At 36.7% G+C, this 16,585-nt stretch overlaps 1 protein-coding gene across 4 annotated transcripts in view; it reads right to left on the minus strand.

The window, feature by feature from the left end:
• MAGI3 (membrane associated guanylate kinase, WW and PDZ domain containing 3) overlaps window positions 1-16,585 on the minus strand; it is a 259,275-nt gene that overhangs the window by 132,457 nt on the left and 110,233 nt on the right. The window lies entirely within an intron of this gene.

Raw genomic sequence — 16,585 nt, forward strand, 5'->3', positions numbered from 1 at the left:
GGAGAGACACCAAAAGATGTTGCTCTTAGATTACTAGAAGAAACCAAAAGGGCAATGCTTATTTGAATGTCTGGTTATTAATTAGTGGATCAAACAGTGTCCATGTTCACTATCATTCCACCATCTTCTCTTGATTTTGTTGAAAAACTTCAGGAGTTTGTTTTTTTTTTTTTCTTTTAACTAAATGCAATAAAAATTCAAGATGAATTTTCTGGTGGAGATATGTTAGCAAACATTTTCTATAATGTACTCTATTTTAAAATTTACTTTTACTAGTGTGATTGTCTACTCAAATGTTCAATAAAAGGAAATATTTACTGTATATATATATACAGTAAATATAAATATTTATATATATACGGTATTTTATTTCATGGTCATTTCTGAAAATAACTTTATAATATAGAAGAGAGAAATATTAAATAACTACCTGCTCTATGCTCAAATACACTAAATATGTCCCTGTAGGGTATAAAATGATACAACCAGCATAGAAGAAAAAATGGGGACAGTTAGAGTTACAGCTATATAATAACAAACATAAACAGCAGGAGGCTAAATAAGAAATTAAAAAATAGTTACTTTTGATGGAGGAAGTGAAAGGACTGAGGCAAGGGGAAGATGTAGAAAATTGAAACAAAAGTATACTTGTTAGTATAGCTTGACTTCTGAACTAGACAAATGCTTTATACATTCAAGAGAATAAAACTAAATTTAAAAACCTAAGTTAGCAAACCTTACACTGAAAACAAATGGAAATAAATGAACTTAATTGCATATCAAATTGGTAATATAACCATATGAAGACAAAAATAATATTTCAAGTCACTTTTGAACATAGTACTCTGACTTGCATCCTTACTGGGGTATATTCTAAAAATATTAAAAACTGCAAAGAAATCTCACACTTCTTACATAATGGTTACAATATTAATATTAGTTTTTATAATTTTGAACCTATTTTATTTGCACTATCAGATAAAAAATATAGGTAATTATGTAAATATTATTTCAGACAAAAATGTTCCATGAAAGACAAAAGATACAAGTAATGAATATCTCTAATGTTCATACTGTGCTTTCTAAATACTCTTCTCCATTAAAAGGAACCAGAGCTTCCTGGAGAAATGACTGGTTCTAGATCTGAGGTAGGGATAATATAAGTGAGTCTACTAGGTCATTATGTTTTTCTAGAAAGGGAAAAACTAATGAAGGGCAGTCAAAAGGGCACTAGAGCCAACTCTGAGAGGCTCTCGCCAGACATCTGAGAGAATTTAAGTCTTAAAAAGAATAACAGTTATAACTGACAACAAATTGAACAAATAAAAATCCATGAGTCCATAATAATACTCTAAAAAAAGAGAAAAAAAGCATTTCATCTGTAATCAGCAGAGGGGACTACAGCACCAAACTTCCTGTTCTCAAAACTTCTCATTAAAAGTAAACAAGCGTTTATTCTGCCTTTTGGGGAAAGAACTGCTGTTCATCCCCAATGGAAGAGGAAAAGTTTTTTACCTTAGAACGCCAGCTAACAGATGTAGAAGGAATGATATAACTATCAATGAAATAATTACCTTCCAGATTACTTCCTAATTTCAAAGGGGAAAATTATATTATTACACAGAAGATCAAACTTAGTATTAACAGTGTGATGATCTGACATCCTCCTGAGGTAACACAATATGAAATATATATCACCTATGACATATCCTTGCCCAAATTTTTCATCTAATTACACCAAGCCTTTAAACTGAGTTTCCTGTTTACAGGAATTACAAAGGATAGAGGAACAAGATAAATGATGCTCTGAGGAAACAATCAGACAAATACAGAGTTTAGAACACTCTGTTTCTTAAAAAGTAAATGTTCCTCTCCAAAAAAAAAAAAAAAAAAGCTCTGGAATAAAAGAGACTAAAGAGGCATAACACCCAAAGGCAACACATGAACCTTGATTGGATTCTTTTTAAGGAAGGCAAAAAAAAAAAATCTATAAAACATTAAGATCATCAGCAAATGTCAATATGGCCTGAATAGTAAGTGATACTAACAAATTATTGCTAATTTTCTTGCATGTGATAATGGTATTGAAAGGTATAATAAGGTATAATAGGAAATACATGCTAAATAGCTTAGGAATGAAGTATCATAAAGTTTGTAATTTACTTTGAAATGATTTGACTAAACACATATACTCAAAGGTGAGTACGGAAGTATGGTAATGGTAACATTACCTAGGTATTCACTGGCCAATTCCTTTTAAGTTTGGTGTAGGTTTGAAAATTTTCATAACCAGAAATTGAAAAAACAGAATTCTTGTCAACACAGTATTTATTAACTAATCCAAGCAATATGTACTTCAATAGGGCACATTATTCACAAAAAGACATAAGAACTCATTCTATGTTCTCTGCCATTCTGCCAATCAGGAAACAATCTTATATCTTTTACAGAAGCAAAACAGCAGTCAGAAACATCTTCCTTACCTTAGTAAATTGACTTCTTTACAATTTTAGATTTTCTCAACAGAGGAAGAATTTTCTTCTACCTGACTGCCACTTCATCTTAGCTCAAAGTCCTCTGAAGCCCAAGTTAATGTGAATGAAGTTATACTGAATGCTGAAAATCTTCTAAACCCTCCACTTGGCACCTAGTATTATACCCTGGCTTATGACCTAAATCATACATTCTTAAAGACAGCACAGCCTTTTAGGCCCCTCCCTCCCTACTCTGCATGCTCTTCACTGGTCTCATCTACTCTTACAACTTTTGTAAGGATCACCTGCTGCTGCTGTTGCTCACCTATATTCTCACAATTCCCCAAAGGATATTCGAACTCATATCTTTTCTCCCTACTTCCATACTTTTCTGCCTACTGAATGTTTTCACCAAGGTGTTCCCAAAGTTCCTCTGAAACAGCAAGCCTAAATGAGAAGTCATCATCCTCCTCCCCTATTAAAAAAATCTACCACAATTTGTCTCAGAAGCCAAATTAGAAACCTAGGCATCAATCCTGGTTCTTCTCACACCTCAATGAGATATCAAATTAATAATAATAATGCTAAAAAAATTGCAAAGATAATTATTACAGTACTTAACAGCTACATAGTACTAACCATGTACTTGCCACAGTTCTACACTCTGTACATTAATTAATTTAATCCTCACACAATACTATGAGATAAGTATTGTGTTTCTTTTCATTTTACAATGAGTAAATGAGATTCAGAGAAGTTCTGCAATCTGCCAAACTTTACAAAGAATGGCAACCCACTCCAGTGTTCTTGCCTGGAGAATCCCAGGGACGGGGGAGCCTGGTGGGCTGCTGTCTATGGGGTCGCACAGAGTCGGGGACACGACTGAAGCGACTTAGCAGCAGCAGCAGCAGCAAGTGGTAGAGTTAGGATCTGAACCTGGGTGTTTGGGCTCTAGAGTCTGTTTTCTTTAACTAATACACTATACCTCCCCCTCAATCACCAAATAGTATTTGATTTCATCTTCGGAATATTTCTCAAACTCATTCAATTCTCTCCACTTTAACAACCACTGTTCTAATGCAGGTCACCACCATCTTTTGTCTGATGAAACCAATAGTTCTTACCTGGATTCCTGCTACCATCCCTGGTCTCCAATGTAGCAGCCAGGATGGTTTTCCTGAAGTACAAAGCTGATTACATCACACCTCTGCTTTCACAGAGAAACTTAACGGTTTCTAACTGAACTCCGAATAGCATTCAAATCCATTAATGTGATTAACAGAGCCTCCAGCTTTCCTCTTCAGCCTTCTTTCCACCCTCAATTCCTTTGTAGTTTCCTCTCCATACTCTGTTACCACTGTAATTCTTACATTCCTCAAATGTTAGTTTGTCTAGCTGAAATACTCTTCCTCCAACCTCTGATCTGTCTATTTCTTAATCTTTATATCTACATTCATGGACATGGATGTCATTTTTTTTAGAGCTTTCCTGATCTCCCAACTCTTAAGCTACTTGCCTTAGTAGTTAGGCAGTATTTGACTCCTTAGGGCGCCATAACATTTTTTATCAAATATATACACCCATATGTTTCACACTGAATTATAACAGTCTATTACTTGTCTGTCTCACTCCTAGACTGAGAGCATTTAGGAGAACAGGGACAAGGTACCAAAAACAAAAGCTCAAAAAATACTGAAGAATTAATAAAATGCAACAGAACAACTTAAAGCCTTTGTCAAATAAAATAACCTTCTTGATCTAATTGTATTTTTCTTTATAAATCTAATAAATCTTATCATCTGGAATATTCTACTCAAAACATTTATTGTTAATAACCATCCACATTACTCACATTATCTCCATTGTTCATTTTTCTTCTTGAAACTTGGGACTATAATAGTTAAAATTATAAAGCTAAAATACAGCTTTACAAAATCGTGCTATCTTTTAATCTCTATATGCAGTTTTCAAAAGAACGTTTTACAAGGCAATGACCCTACTAGACTTTTCAAAAATGTCAGTGTCATGAAAAGGAACAAAAAATGAGAGAGAAAGAATGAAAAGAAAAAGAAATGCAAGAAAGAGCAGTAAGCCTGCTTCAAATTAACGGTCTGAAGAGTCAGAACAAGTAAAGCAAATGATTCCTGCCTGGACTCTAGATTTCCAGAAAGAAAGAAAAGGAAAAGAAAAACGCTAAAAAGGACATTTTTGGAGCAACTGGGGAAATCTGAACACAGCCTATATATTAAGCACTTTTCTCATTCTTACATTTCTTGACTATAAAAATGGTATTGTGATTATGCAGATGTACTTATTCTTAGGAGGTATATGGTGAAATATCATGAGTATCAATGATGCATGCCACTTGCTTTCAAGTAATTTACCTAAAAAAATACATATACACACAGAAGAAAGAAAATGCAAATTTGGGATAGGTTAAAAATTAATCTAAGTGAAAAGCAAATACTCACTGACTCTTCTTTTTCCATTTTTTAGGTTTCAACTTAAAAAAAGTTGGGAATAAATAACATTTACTGAGTAATTAATATGGGCTGGACACCATTCTAAAATATTTACATTATTAACTCCCTTAATCATCACAGGTCCTGTGATGACAGTTAAGACTATAGGACTTACTAGTATCATCCCTATTTTATAGATGAGTAGCCTAAGGCATTAAGACATTTAAGTAATTTACCCAAAGTTAAAACTAGCTGTATCTATGTGGCCAAAAAATAAAAAATAAACACACAAAACAGGCTCTTAAGAGGACAGAAGGTGAAGATATGCACACAAGTAACTATAAAGAAATATACAATAAACCAAGAGATGCACATATGGCACTGCAGGAATTTAAAGGGAAAAAAAAGAGTCAATAAAGTTCAAATCCAGAGTCCATGCTTCCTGGTTTTCCATCTTGTGTACTTTTGTGCAGCTACAGACATAATAAAAGACTCTGACATCCAGTTAGAAAACAGACTGGAACAACCATTTTTTAAAGAGAAGCACAGACTGGAGACAAATTCTATTATATTAAGGTGGTGAAACCGAAAAGAGAAATGATAGGAGAGAAAGCAAAACTGATGAAAACTAGGGCTTCCCTAGTGGCTCAAATGTTAAAGAGTCTGCCTGCAAGGCAGGAGACCCGGTTCAACCCCTGGGTCAGGAACACGTCCTGGAGAAGGAAATGGCAACCCACTCCAGTATTCTTGCCTGGAAAATCCCATGGACGGAGGAGCCTGGTGGGCTACGGTCCATGGAACCAAAGAGCCGGACAAGACTGAGTGACTTTCACTGTCAGTGCAGGAGTAGAGGTGGAATAAAAGGCTGATGACATGGAGGTGGAATAACAGGCTGAAACAGAAAACAATGATAACTGACTTCTTTTCAAATAAAAGTTTGTATAAAATCAAATTTTAATTATGACTAGTATTGAATATTGCTTCACAAGTGGCTCAGTGGTAAAGAATCTGCTGGCCAATGCAAGAGGCGCAAGAGATACAGGTTCGATCCCTGGTTAGCCCTAGATGCAAAAATGTTAAGCTAAAATTACTAAAATTATTAGTTACTAAAATGTTAGTAAGCAGGTAGAACATAAATAGGTTCCAGTACAGTGGTTTATCACTCCCTAAAACTATATAATTAAATATAGTCCCTCCTTCTCTAGCACAAAAATCCAAACTCAGAACAGGACACTAAAATTTTTTTTTAAAATAACAATCTTAAGACTACACAGTAGTGTCTACAAGAATACACAGACATATAAATAGTAGCATAAGGAAACATTTTAAAATATCTTATGAAATATAATTCAATAAAATAACATTACCTATGTTTATTTGTTTACATTTCTATCACCTTTGCTAGAACATGGACTTCTTCAGGGTAGGAACCATGCCTGATGGTTCATTTCTATAGCCCAAATACCTAAAATAGGTACACAACAGGCATTCATATGTTTGTGGAACTTACACATGTGCATGGACCTTATGCATGAAGAACTAGGAATAATAAAGTCTCAATATGTTGATTCATATTGTGATCATTTTGTAACGTATCATTTTTATGTATTAAAAATACAACATCAGATCCAAAAGTTGAATGGCTTGAAGTCTGAACTGACCATGTTTCAAACCATAGATATTAGCTATCATAAAACAGGCATGAATTTACTATCATCTTTCAAAGCAATAATGATTACGATAGACAAAATTTACCTACAACCACTCAAGTTACATTGCATGTGTGCAGAAAAGAGTTAATAATATAGCAGATCTGAGACTGCTATCCTTAGAAGACTGTTCCCAAGTTCTTTTGGGAACTTGGATGTCAAGAGAGTACCCACAATTCCCTGATAAGAATGCCTCACTGTGCCTAAACTGTTTAAAAAAAAAAAATGTGGTGCACAGTGAATTACTGCTTTTCCTCTTGGAGTCTAGAATTCTGGGAGGTGTTTTGCAGAGGATGCCTATGTGACCAGCTCCCATAAAAACCAGGCATTGAAAATCTAAAGAGCTGGGACTTCCCTGGTGGTCCAGTGGCTAAGACTCTGTGCTGCCAATAGGGAGGCACAGGTTCGATCCCTGGTCAGGGAACTAGATACCACATGCTGCAACTAAGACCCAGTGCAGCCAAATAAATAATTTAAATTAAAAAAAAAAAAAGAAAGAAAGAAAATCTAAAGAGCTTCCCTGGTATACAATAGTTCACACATGTTGTCACAACTCAGTGCCAGAGAAATTAAGGGCATCCAGTGTGATTCCACCAGGAGCTTGAACCAGGATTCCTCAGTCTCTGAACCATGTGCCCTTCCATTTTTGCAGGAGGAAATTTATAGCTCTGAGTTGGACTCTATACTCGGTCTTGAGAGTCCTCCCAACAAATCACCAAACCTGCAAGTGCTCTTGAAGACCCTGACACAAACATGCTACGTCAGATAGTAGCCTCATTATTTTGGGATAAGGAACATTATTAAAGATTTAACACATTTCCATAAAAAGCAATGAGAAAAGAAATTTAAGAGAAATCATCAAGATTTTTACTTTGGACTGTGTCTTCCAATAAGTACTTATATCCCATGGTTAATACAGGCTTCCCTCGTGGGATAAGGAAGCAAAAGATTATTAATTATGAGAAAGTCAATTGTACTTTAAGTTATGAACCAGATCTCAAGCCTCCAAAGTAATGGCATTATTCTTAAAAAATCTCATTTCCATCTCTCCCTACCCTCCCAAAGTTCATAGAAAAGCCCAAAAGACATACCTCTAGAACAACTTTCTGGCACTCAAAGACTACATTTTAAAAGAAAAATTCCTGATGCTTTTGCTTCTGTTTACATAAATAGGATTAGGGTTAAGTCAGAAAGTATCAACACTTCTCCCTTTTTTCTCCTACAATGATGTGGTGCTCACAATAATAATGGAGAAAACAAACTATTATTCATTCCTCTGAAAAAATAAAATTTGGAGATAGTATATATTCAAAAATTATTTAGCTGCTTCCTGCACTGTATATTTCCATTTACATATAAGCATTTACAAGAATTCTTAGATCTTCATTCCCTTAGAATAGGCATATTTTATATAATACATAAGATAACATACTAAATAAATTACTTTTTAAATTAAAATGGTTAGATTAAGGTCTTTAGAGACAATACACAATACTCACTTTTACTTATCACAGGAAAATGTATTTGACATAACAAGTTCCATGGTAATTTCACTTTGACATAATTCTGCTAAAATTCAACATTCAGAAAACAAAGATCATGGCTTCCGGTCCCATCACTTCATGGCAAATTGATGGGAAAACAATGGAAACAGTGACAGGCTTCGTTTTCTTGGGCTCCAACATTACCGCAGATGGTGACTGCAGGCTTGAAATTAAAAGACGCTTGCTCCTTGGAAGAAAAGCTATGACAAACCTAGACAGCATATTGAAAAGCAGAGACATTACTTTGCCGACAAAGGTCTGTCTAGTCAAAACCATCATTTTTCCAGTAGTCAAGTACAGATGTGAGAGCTGGACCATAAAGAAGGCTGAATGCCAAAGAATTGATGCTTTTGAGCTGTGGTGCTGAGAAGACTCTTGAGAGTCCCTTGGACTGCAAGGAGATCAAGCCAGTCAATCCTAAAGGAAGTCAGTCCTGAATAAGCATTAGAAGGACTGATGCTGAAGCCCCAATACTTTGGCCACCTAATGTGAAAAGACGATTCTGGAAAAGTCCTTGATGCTGGGAAAGATTGTGGGCAGGAGGAGAAGGGGATGACAGAGGATAAGATGGTTGGATGGCATCATTGACTCAACGGACATGAGTTCGAGCAAACTCAGGGAGATGGTGAAGGTCATGGGAGCCTGGCGTCCTGCAGTCCATGGGGTCATTGAGTCAGACATGACTGAGCGACTGAGCAACAATAACAAATATAGGCATAAATTAAAAGACGTTTGCTCCTTGGAAGAAAAGCTTTGACAAACAGCACATTAAAAAGCAGAGACGTCACTTTGCCAATAAAGGTCCCTATAGCCAAAGCTACGGTTTTCCAGCAGTTACGTATGGATGTGAGAGCTGGACCATAAAAGAAAGCTAAGTTCTGAAGAAGTGATGATTTCAAATTGTGGTGCTGGAGAAGACTCTTGAGAACTCTTATGACTCCTGTAGTTCATGGGGTCACAAAGAGTCAGACAGACTGAGCGACTGAACAACAAATGTGCAGACATGTAAGAAAAGGCACAGCAAAGTTTCTTTCTAGAGATATGATTTTAACTACTCTCCTTTTCCCAACTACTATCCTGAAATTAAGTATAAGGCCAACCATATTGTTCATTGGAAAGCCACTGCTTACATAAATTTAAAAATTACTACTATTGAATTTATAAAGCCATACTGTAAGACATCAAAGCACAGGGAACAAGCCAAGTTGAACACAGTAAATAAAAACAGCAGCAATAAATCTAAAACTTCATTCATTCACTTATTCAATCAACATGAAAGAACTCTCACTGGGGACAGAAAAATGTTGTCTTTGCACTCCACCAGCAATACTGGAGGTGCGCTACAGGTGTTATTACAGAAGCCACTAAGATCGATTTGGGGTCACAAAAGACGAAGTAGTCCGTTTTAGAGGTACTAAAGGATATGATAGGAGAAGGAAATCTTCCTGGCAGGCAATGAGGAACCATTAAAGGGTTACAAGAAAGGGCATTGGAAAGATGAAATTTCTGTTTTACATTTGTCTTGTAAAGCAGAGAAACAATGGGAGGAATGAGACAAAACCTGACTTTGAATCTTGCCTCCATTGTTTATTTACAGTTCTGTAAGCTACCTTGGTCCCTCACTCCCTTATCTATAAATGAAGATATTACCTACTCCATAGGGTTGTTTTAAGGATTAAATGAGATAGTGAGATAATCACGTAAAAGGTTTCACACACTAGCACAAAGTATACATTCAGAGTCAAGTCACATTTGGAGGTCATATATAAATACAAAACAATGTTAGGTTGCAAAATTTGTTTCTTCATGGGATGAAGTTCTTGACTAATTTTAGACATTTAAGAGGAGATAGTAAAATTTACTTTTTAGTTTTCATTCTCTCATTCTTATTAATCGAAACTCTACATCCAGCCATGCTACCACTTTACAAATCCCATTTCAGTAAGTGTCATTTCACAAAAATCAAATAGTCCCAATCATTACTCATATCAGTCAAATATCACAACAAAATGATATTTTGTCAAAGCAGTGGCCTTGAGAGTCTGGTGCAAAGACTTCACAATTTTCTTTGCCATTTTTACTGGAAAAAAAAAAAAATTCTCTTTTCATACTTTTATTTTGCCACTGTGAAGTTCAACTAACGAGAAACTTTATATAAACAGCTAATACAAACTTTATTTATAAGAAGCTCAGATTAGTTGTATCATGCCATGCATTCATTAGAATACAGTGACCCTTCAGGGCTATAAGGAAAAGAGCTCACAAACTCAAAGGAGACCCTAAATCAACACCTATCTGAAAAGCTCCATAGTATCCACATCAGATTTACTTATAAAGATACATAATATCTGCTTTGAACTATCTGGCAAAGGTTGGCAGTCAGGGCACTGACCCAGAACTACTAGATGTCAAAAATGTATTACAGTATGAAAATTTCTGTTATTTGTTCTTCAAATTTTACATTTTAGCATTATTCTTTGCCATCTTTCATATCCTGGAGGTAAATTTTATGTTTGAGATTTGGATCTGTGGCTTAAGACGCCTACAAGAGTACAAATGTTTTGCATCATTAAGCAGACTACTCTGAAGAGAACAGAATAAAAAGAACAGGGTATAAACACCTTACATATTTTGAGGTGAATATTTTTTATTCTTCTTTCTTACAAAAGTAACAAATATAATTTTCTAAGCAGACAGAATAAAAAGAACATAGAGCTATGGATTGCTTAGTAGCAGTTTTCTCCGTCATCTTCAAATTGAACATTCAAAGTATTTAGATCTTTAAGTGCTTGCTGCAGTAATAGAGTTAATTATGCTCTCTTCAGGGCCTGCAATTTACAATTAAAGCCAAATAGGGATCTTAACATTTCATTTTTAAGTCTTTCAGTTTTCAGAATGGAAGATTAAAATGCTTAAACATCTACAAGACACAGCGTAACTCTGATTTAGAAATCTAACGCCTGACATACAAGAAAATGTTTTTTTCTTTATGATTCCCTTAGTCCCAAAAATATATATGAAGCATTTTGGCCCACTCTTTCTTGGTGGTGGTGCTTAAGTCGCTAAGTCTTGTCTGAATCTTGCAACCTCAAGGTCTGTAGCCTGCCAGGCTCCTCTGTCCATGGGATTCTCCAGGCAGGAATACTGGAGTGCATTGCCATTTCCTTATCCAGAGGATCTTCCCAATCAAGGAATGAAACCTGGGTCTCCTGCACTGCAGGCAGGTTCTTTACCAACTGAGCTACAAGATTGATTTTACTGATTTTTAAATATGTCATTCTTTTTTCCATTTAGTATTTTCAAATTAAAGTTACTGTCTTTTCCCCCTTAAAGAACTAAATGATCATCAAATTTAAAGAGAAATAAAGACTACTAAAGGAGAAACTTTTTTATTTTTAAAATTTATCGCCCATATAAAACAAAGCTAGGAATTTCAACCCCTACTACAGTTAGGTGAGGGGGTTGGGGGAGGGTGTAATGGAGATAGTAACTTGAACTCCAATACATTTCAAATAATGAAATCTTCTTCCATACTTATACTTCATTAATTACAGATAACATGTAAAACAGTAGTTTACACATCACTGTAATCATGCTACTTTTATAGCTCCAATTTGCTGCCATCCTGAAAGATGATGCTGTGAAAGTGCTGCACTCAATATGTCAGCAAATTTGGAAAACTCAGCAGTGGCCACAGGACTGGAAAAGGTCAGTTTTCATTCCAGTCCCAAAGAAAGGCAATGCCAAACAATGCTCAAACTACCGCACAATTGCACTCATCTCACACGCTAGCAAGGTAATGCTCAAAATTCTCCAAGCCAGGCTTCAGCAATACGTGAACTGTGAACTTCCAGATGTTCAAGCTGGTTTTAGAAAAGGCAGAGGAACCATAGATCAAATTGCCAACATCTGCTGGATCATCAAAAAAGCAAGAGAGTTCCAGAAAAACACCTATTTCTGCTTTATTGACTATGCCAAAGCCTTTGACAGTGTGGATCACAATAAACTGTGGAAAATTCTCAAAGAGATGGGAATACCAGACCACCTGACCTGCCTCTTGAGAAATCTATATGCAGGTCAGGAAGCAACAGTTAGAACTGGGCATGGAACAACAGACTGGTTCCAAATAGGAAAAGGAGTACGTCAAGGCTGTATATGGTCACCCTGCTTATTTAACTTATATGCAGAGTACATCATGAGAAACGCTGGGCTGGAAGAAGCACATGCTGGAATCAAGATTGCCAGGAGAAATATCAATAACCTCAGATATGCAGATGACACTACCCTTATGGCAGAAAGTGAAGAGGAACTAAAAAGCCTCTTGATGAAAGTGAAAGAGGAGAGTGAAAAAGTTGGCTTAAAATTCAACATTCAGAAAACGAAGATCATGGCATCTGGTCCCATCACTTCATGGGAAATAGATGGGGAAATAGTGGAAACAGTGTCAGACTTTTACTTATTTGGGCTCCAAAATCACTGCAGATGGTGACTGCAGCCATGAAATTAAAAGATGCTTACACCTTGGAAGGACAGTTATGACCAACCTAGATAGCACATTCAAAAGCAGAGACATTACTTTGCCAACAAAGGTCCGTCTAGTCAAGGCTATGGTTTTTCCAGTGGTCATGTATGGATGTAAGAGTTGGACTGTGAAGAAAGCTGAGTACCGAAGAATTGATGCTTTTGAACTGTGGTGTTGGAGAAGACTCTTGAGAGTCCCTTGGACTGCAAGGAGACCCAAGCAGTCCATTCTAAAGGAGGTCAGTCCTGGGTGTTCTTTGGAAGGACTGATGCTAAAGCTGAAACTCCAGTACTTTGGCCACCTCATGTGAAGAGTTGACTCATTGGAAAAGACTCTGATGCTGAGAGCGTTTGGGGGCAGGAGAAGGGGATGACAGAGGATGAGATGGCTGGATGGCATCACTGACTCGATGGACGTGAGTTTGAGTGAACTCCGGCAGTTGGTGATGGACAGGGAGGCCTGACGTGCTGCGATTCATGGGGTCGCAGAGTCGGACACGACTCAGCACCTGATATGAACTGAACTGAGAGCAATATTCCTGAAAGGTGCCTTTTTCCTCAACTATTTCAACTTCAATTGGGTCAAAACCATTTAAGTTATAGCCCAATATCAGCTTCATTAAATATCCTTTCTTACTAATTTTCATAAAGCTACTGTCTAGCCACTTACAGTAAAAAAAAAAAAAAAAAAAAGAATTAGATTTCTGATTCAGTTCTTTAAATCTATAAAGAAACTGAGGCACAGGGAAGATGAAGGACTGGTAAGTCTGCCTAGAAAGTATATATATACATGACTTTCTTATGTATTATTTTCACTTCACTTCCTGTTACTACTTAGTACAATTATAAATTCTAACAACAGGGTTTAGAAGCCTACAAGTATTTAGAGCAAAGCAACTACAACAAAAACAAAACTATTCTAACTTGACTTCAGATCAGAGAATACCCCTAGACTTTAGCAAAAACTAGGGAGATGGTAAGTGGGAACAGGATTTCTGCTACTAAAATAATCTCAGCTTTCAGACATCCATTTATTTAAACATGTATTGAGTGCCCAGTCTATGCCAGGCCCTGTGACAGGAGGTGAAGACAACTAGTTCTCATGTCCATAGCAACAGAATAAAGCTACTCTTGGAGCTCTTCAATATATATTTCATGCTGGGAGTCATTTCCTTTTTTCCTTCAATATTATTTGTCACATTCAATTTAACTTGATTTTACTGAAGATGTTTCAGTCTTTTTCTGGGAGTGGGGGTTACTATTAGGATAAACATTTGCCTGACAAATGCAATTATTCAATGTAGTTATATACCAAATTTTTATGCAGTGATAGGCAAATATGCAGACAGAAGAACATAAAAATGTAATAAATCTGTAAATAGTTACCTTGTGGAGGCAGGGAAGACACCTGCCATTTCATGAATCAAAATCTAAACTAATCACCTAGAGACATAAAAATGAAGTTACACACCTATAAGATTTGCATAGCAAATACAAAGTTCAGTCACACTTAAAATGTAAAACTGACTTTTTGCTGACTGAAAGAAGGGAAACAACAAACCAGATGATATAAAACAAAAATGTTTTTTTTTCCTCCCTCTAAGCATGCACATGCTTAGAAGGGAAAATTCCAGCTGCCTCAACTGACCAGCTTCCAAGTAACCAACATGTGGTACTCTGATCTGACCACTATTATCTATTCAAGCAAAAACAAAATACACAATAACCTGGACAAGCACAAAGTTAGACATAATTTGAGAGTTTGCACAATTAAAAAATGACTACTCCTGCATTCTTTCCCAACTTGTATTTGTATATGATCACTCTCCTGTAATATTTGTTAACTCAGTTTTGAATATTCATTACCAGGCAAATTTTAAGGTTTATAGATCATACTTTAAAGATACCTCCCCCTACCTACAAATAAATTACCAGAATATTCTGAATGGGTCCTACTATGAAAGAATGGGATGGAAAAGAGATATTGTATTCCTCAGATCTTTTTACAAATGAAAAAATTCTTTCAGAGAGAAAAGCTGTTTAGTCACTTCAGTTGTGTCTGACTCTGTGCAACCCTTTGGACTGTAGCCTGCTAGGATCCTCTGTCCATGGGGTTCTCTAGGCAAGAGCACTAGAGTGCGCTGCCAGGCCCTCCTACAGGGGATCTTCCCAACCCAGGGATCAAACCCTGCTTTTTTGCATTGCAGGCAGATTCTTTACCACTGAGCCACCAGGGAAGCCCCAGCTTAAGCCCTATAATTGTACCTAGTTCAACATCCAAAGGCACAGGAAACATCCCTACAGGATAGCACCACATGGGCACAAAAAGGAGGATTACAAAAATAATGACTAGTCTACACTTTGAAAGTCCTTTTTTCGGCTCCAAAATCACTGCAGATGGTGACTGCAGCCATGAAATTAAAAGACGCTTACTCCTTGGAAGGAAGTTATCACCAACCTAGATAGCATATTGAAAAGCTTTTTTTTTTTTCATTACTTTGCCAACAAAGGTCTATCTAGTCAAGGCTATGGTTTTTCCAGTGGTCATGTATGGATGTGAGAGTTGAACTGTGAAAAAGGCTGAGCACCGAAGAATCGATGCTTTTGAACTGTGGTGTTGGAGAAGACTCTTGAGAGTCCCTTGGACTGCAAGGAGATCCAACCAGTCCATTCTGAAGGAGATCAGCCCTGGGATTTCTTTGGAAGGAATGATGCTAAAGCTGAAACTCCAGTACTTTGGCCACCTCATGCAAAGAGTTGACTCATTGGAAAGGACTTTGATGCTGGGAGGGATTGGGGGCAGGAGGAGAAGGGGACGACAGAAAATGAGATGGTTGGATGGCATCACGGACTCGATGGATGTGAGTCTGAGTGAACTCCGGGAGTTGGTGATAGACAAGGAGGCCTGGCGTGCTGCGATTCATGGGGTCGCAAAGAGTCGGACACGACTGAGCTACTGAACTGAACTGAACTGAATCTAGTGCGAAAGACATAAACAACTGTAACGAAACGTTAATAACAGAGATCTAAACACCTTTTACTACGATGCAGAGTCCTAGAGAAATCAAAAGACGCTTGAAAAGCAAAATAATAAGAGAATGACACTCAGGGCAAACAACGTTAAGTGAAGATGGAATCAGGAAGGCAAGTTTGGAAACGGCAAGCAATTCGATACAGTTTGATGACTGGGGGAGGATCATAGTGAAGAGTATGAAACCAGTAAATTAGGCTGAGGCCAGAACATTGAGGGATTTATATGTCATGCTCGTGCTGAGTCAGTTCAGTCGTGTCTGACTCTTTGTGACCCTAAGGACTGTAGCCCGCCAGGCTCCTCTGTCCATGGGATTCTCCAGGCAAGAATACTGGAGTCGGTTGCCATGTCCTCCTCCCGGGGATCTTCCCGACCCAGGGAACAAACCTGCGCTGGGTTCTTTACCACTAGCGCCACCTGGGAAGCCCAGGCTCAGGGTAGGGCCTAGAATTTTTCCTCAGCAGAGAGACATTACAGACATTGAAGCAGGAGTGTGATGTGACCATGACTCTGTTTAGGAAGGTAATCTGTCAACAGCATAGAAGAGAAACAAAGAAGCACTTCAGGAAGATATTAAATAAACCATTAAAGTTTATTTATTTATTAAATAAATAAACAATAAATAAAATATTAAATACTATTAAAATAAACTATAAAAATATTAAACAAACTATTTAATAAAACATTAAAAAATTAACTAATTAAAGTTTCTTTTTAGTCTTAGTGAAAGAAAGTTATTAGCAGAAGGGATAGACTCAAGAATTATACTGAAAACACAAAACACATATTTGTGATTTGAATCATGGGCACGTTTACACACTTGAAATGCTATGAGGGTAGATGA

Source organism: Bos taurus, chromosome 3 (assembly GCF_002263795.3).
Source record: "Bos taurus isolate L1 Dominette 01449 registration number 42190680 breed Hereford chromosome 3, ARS-UCD2.0, whole genome shotgun sequence".
Taxonomy (NCBI): Eukaryota; Metazoa; Chordata; class Mammalia; order Artiodactyla; family Bovidae; genus Bos; species Bos taurus.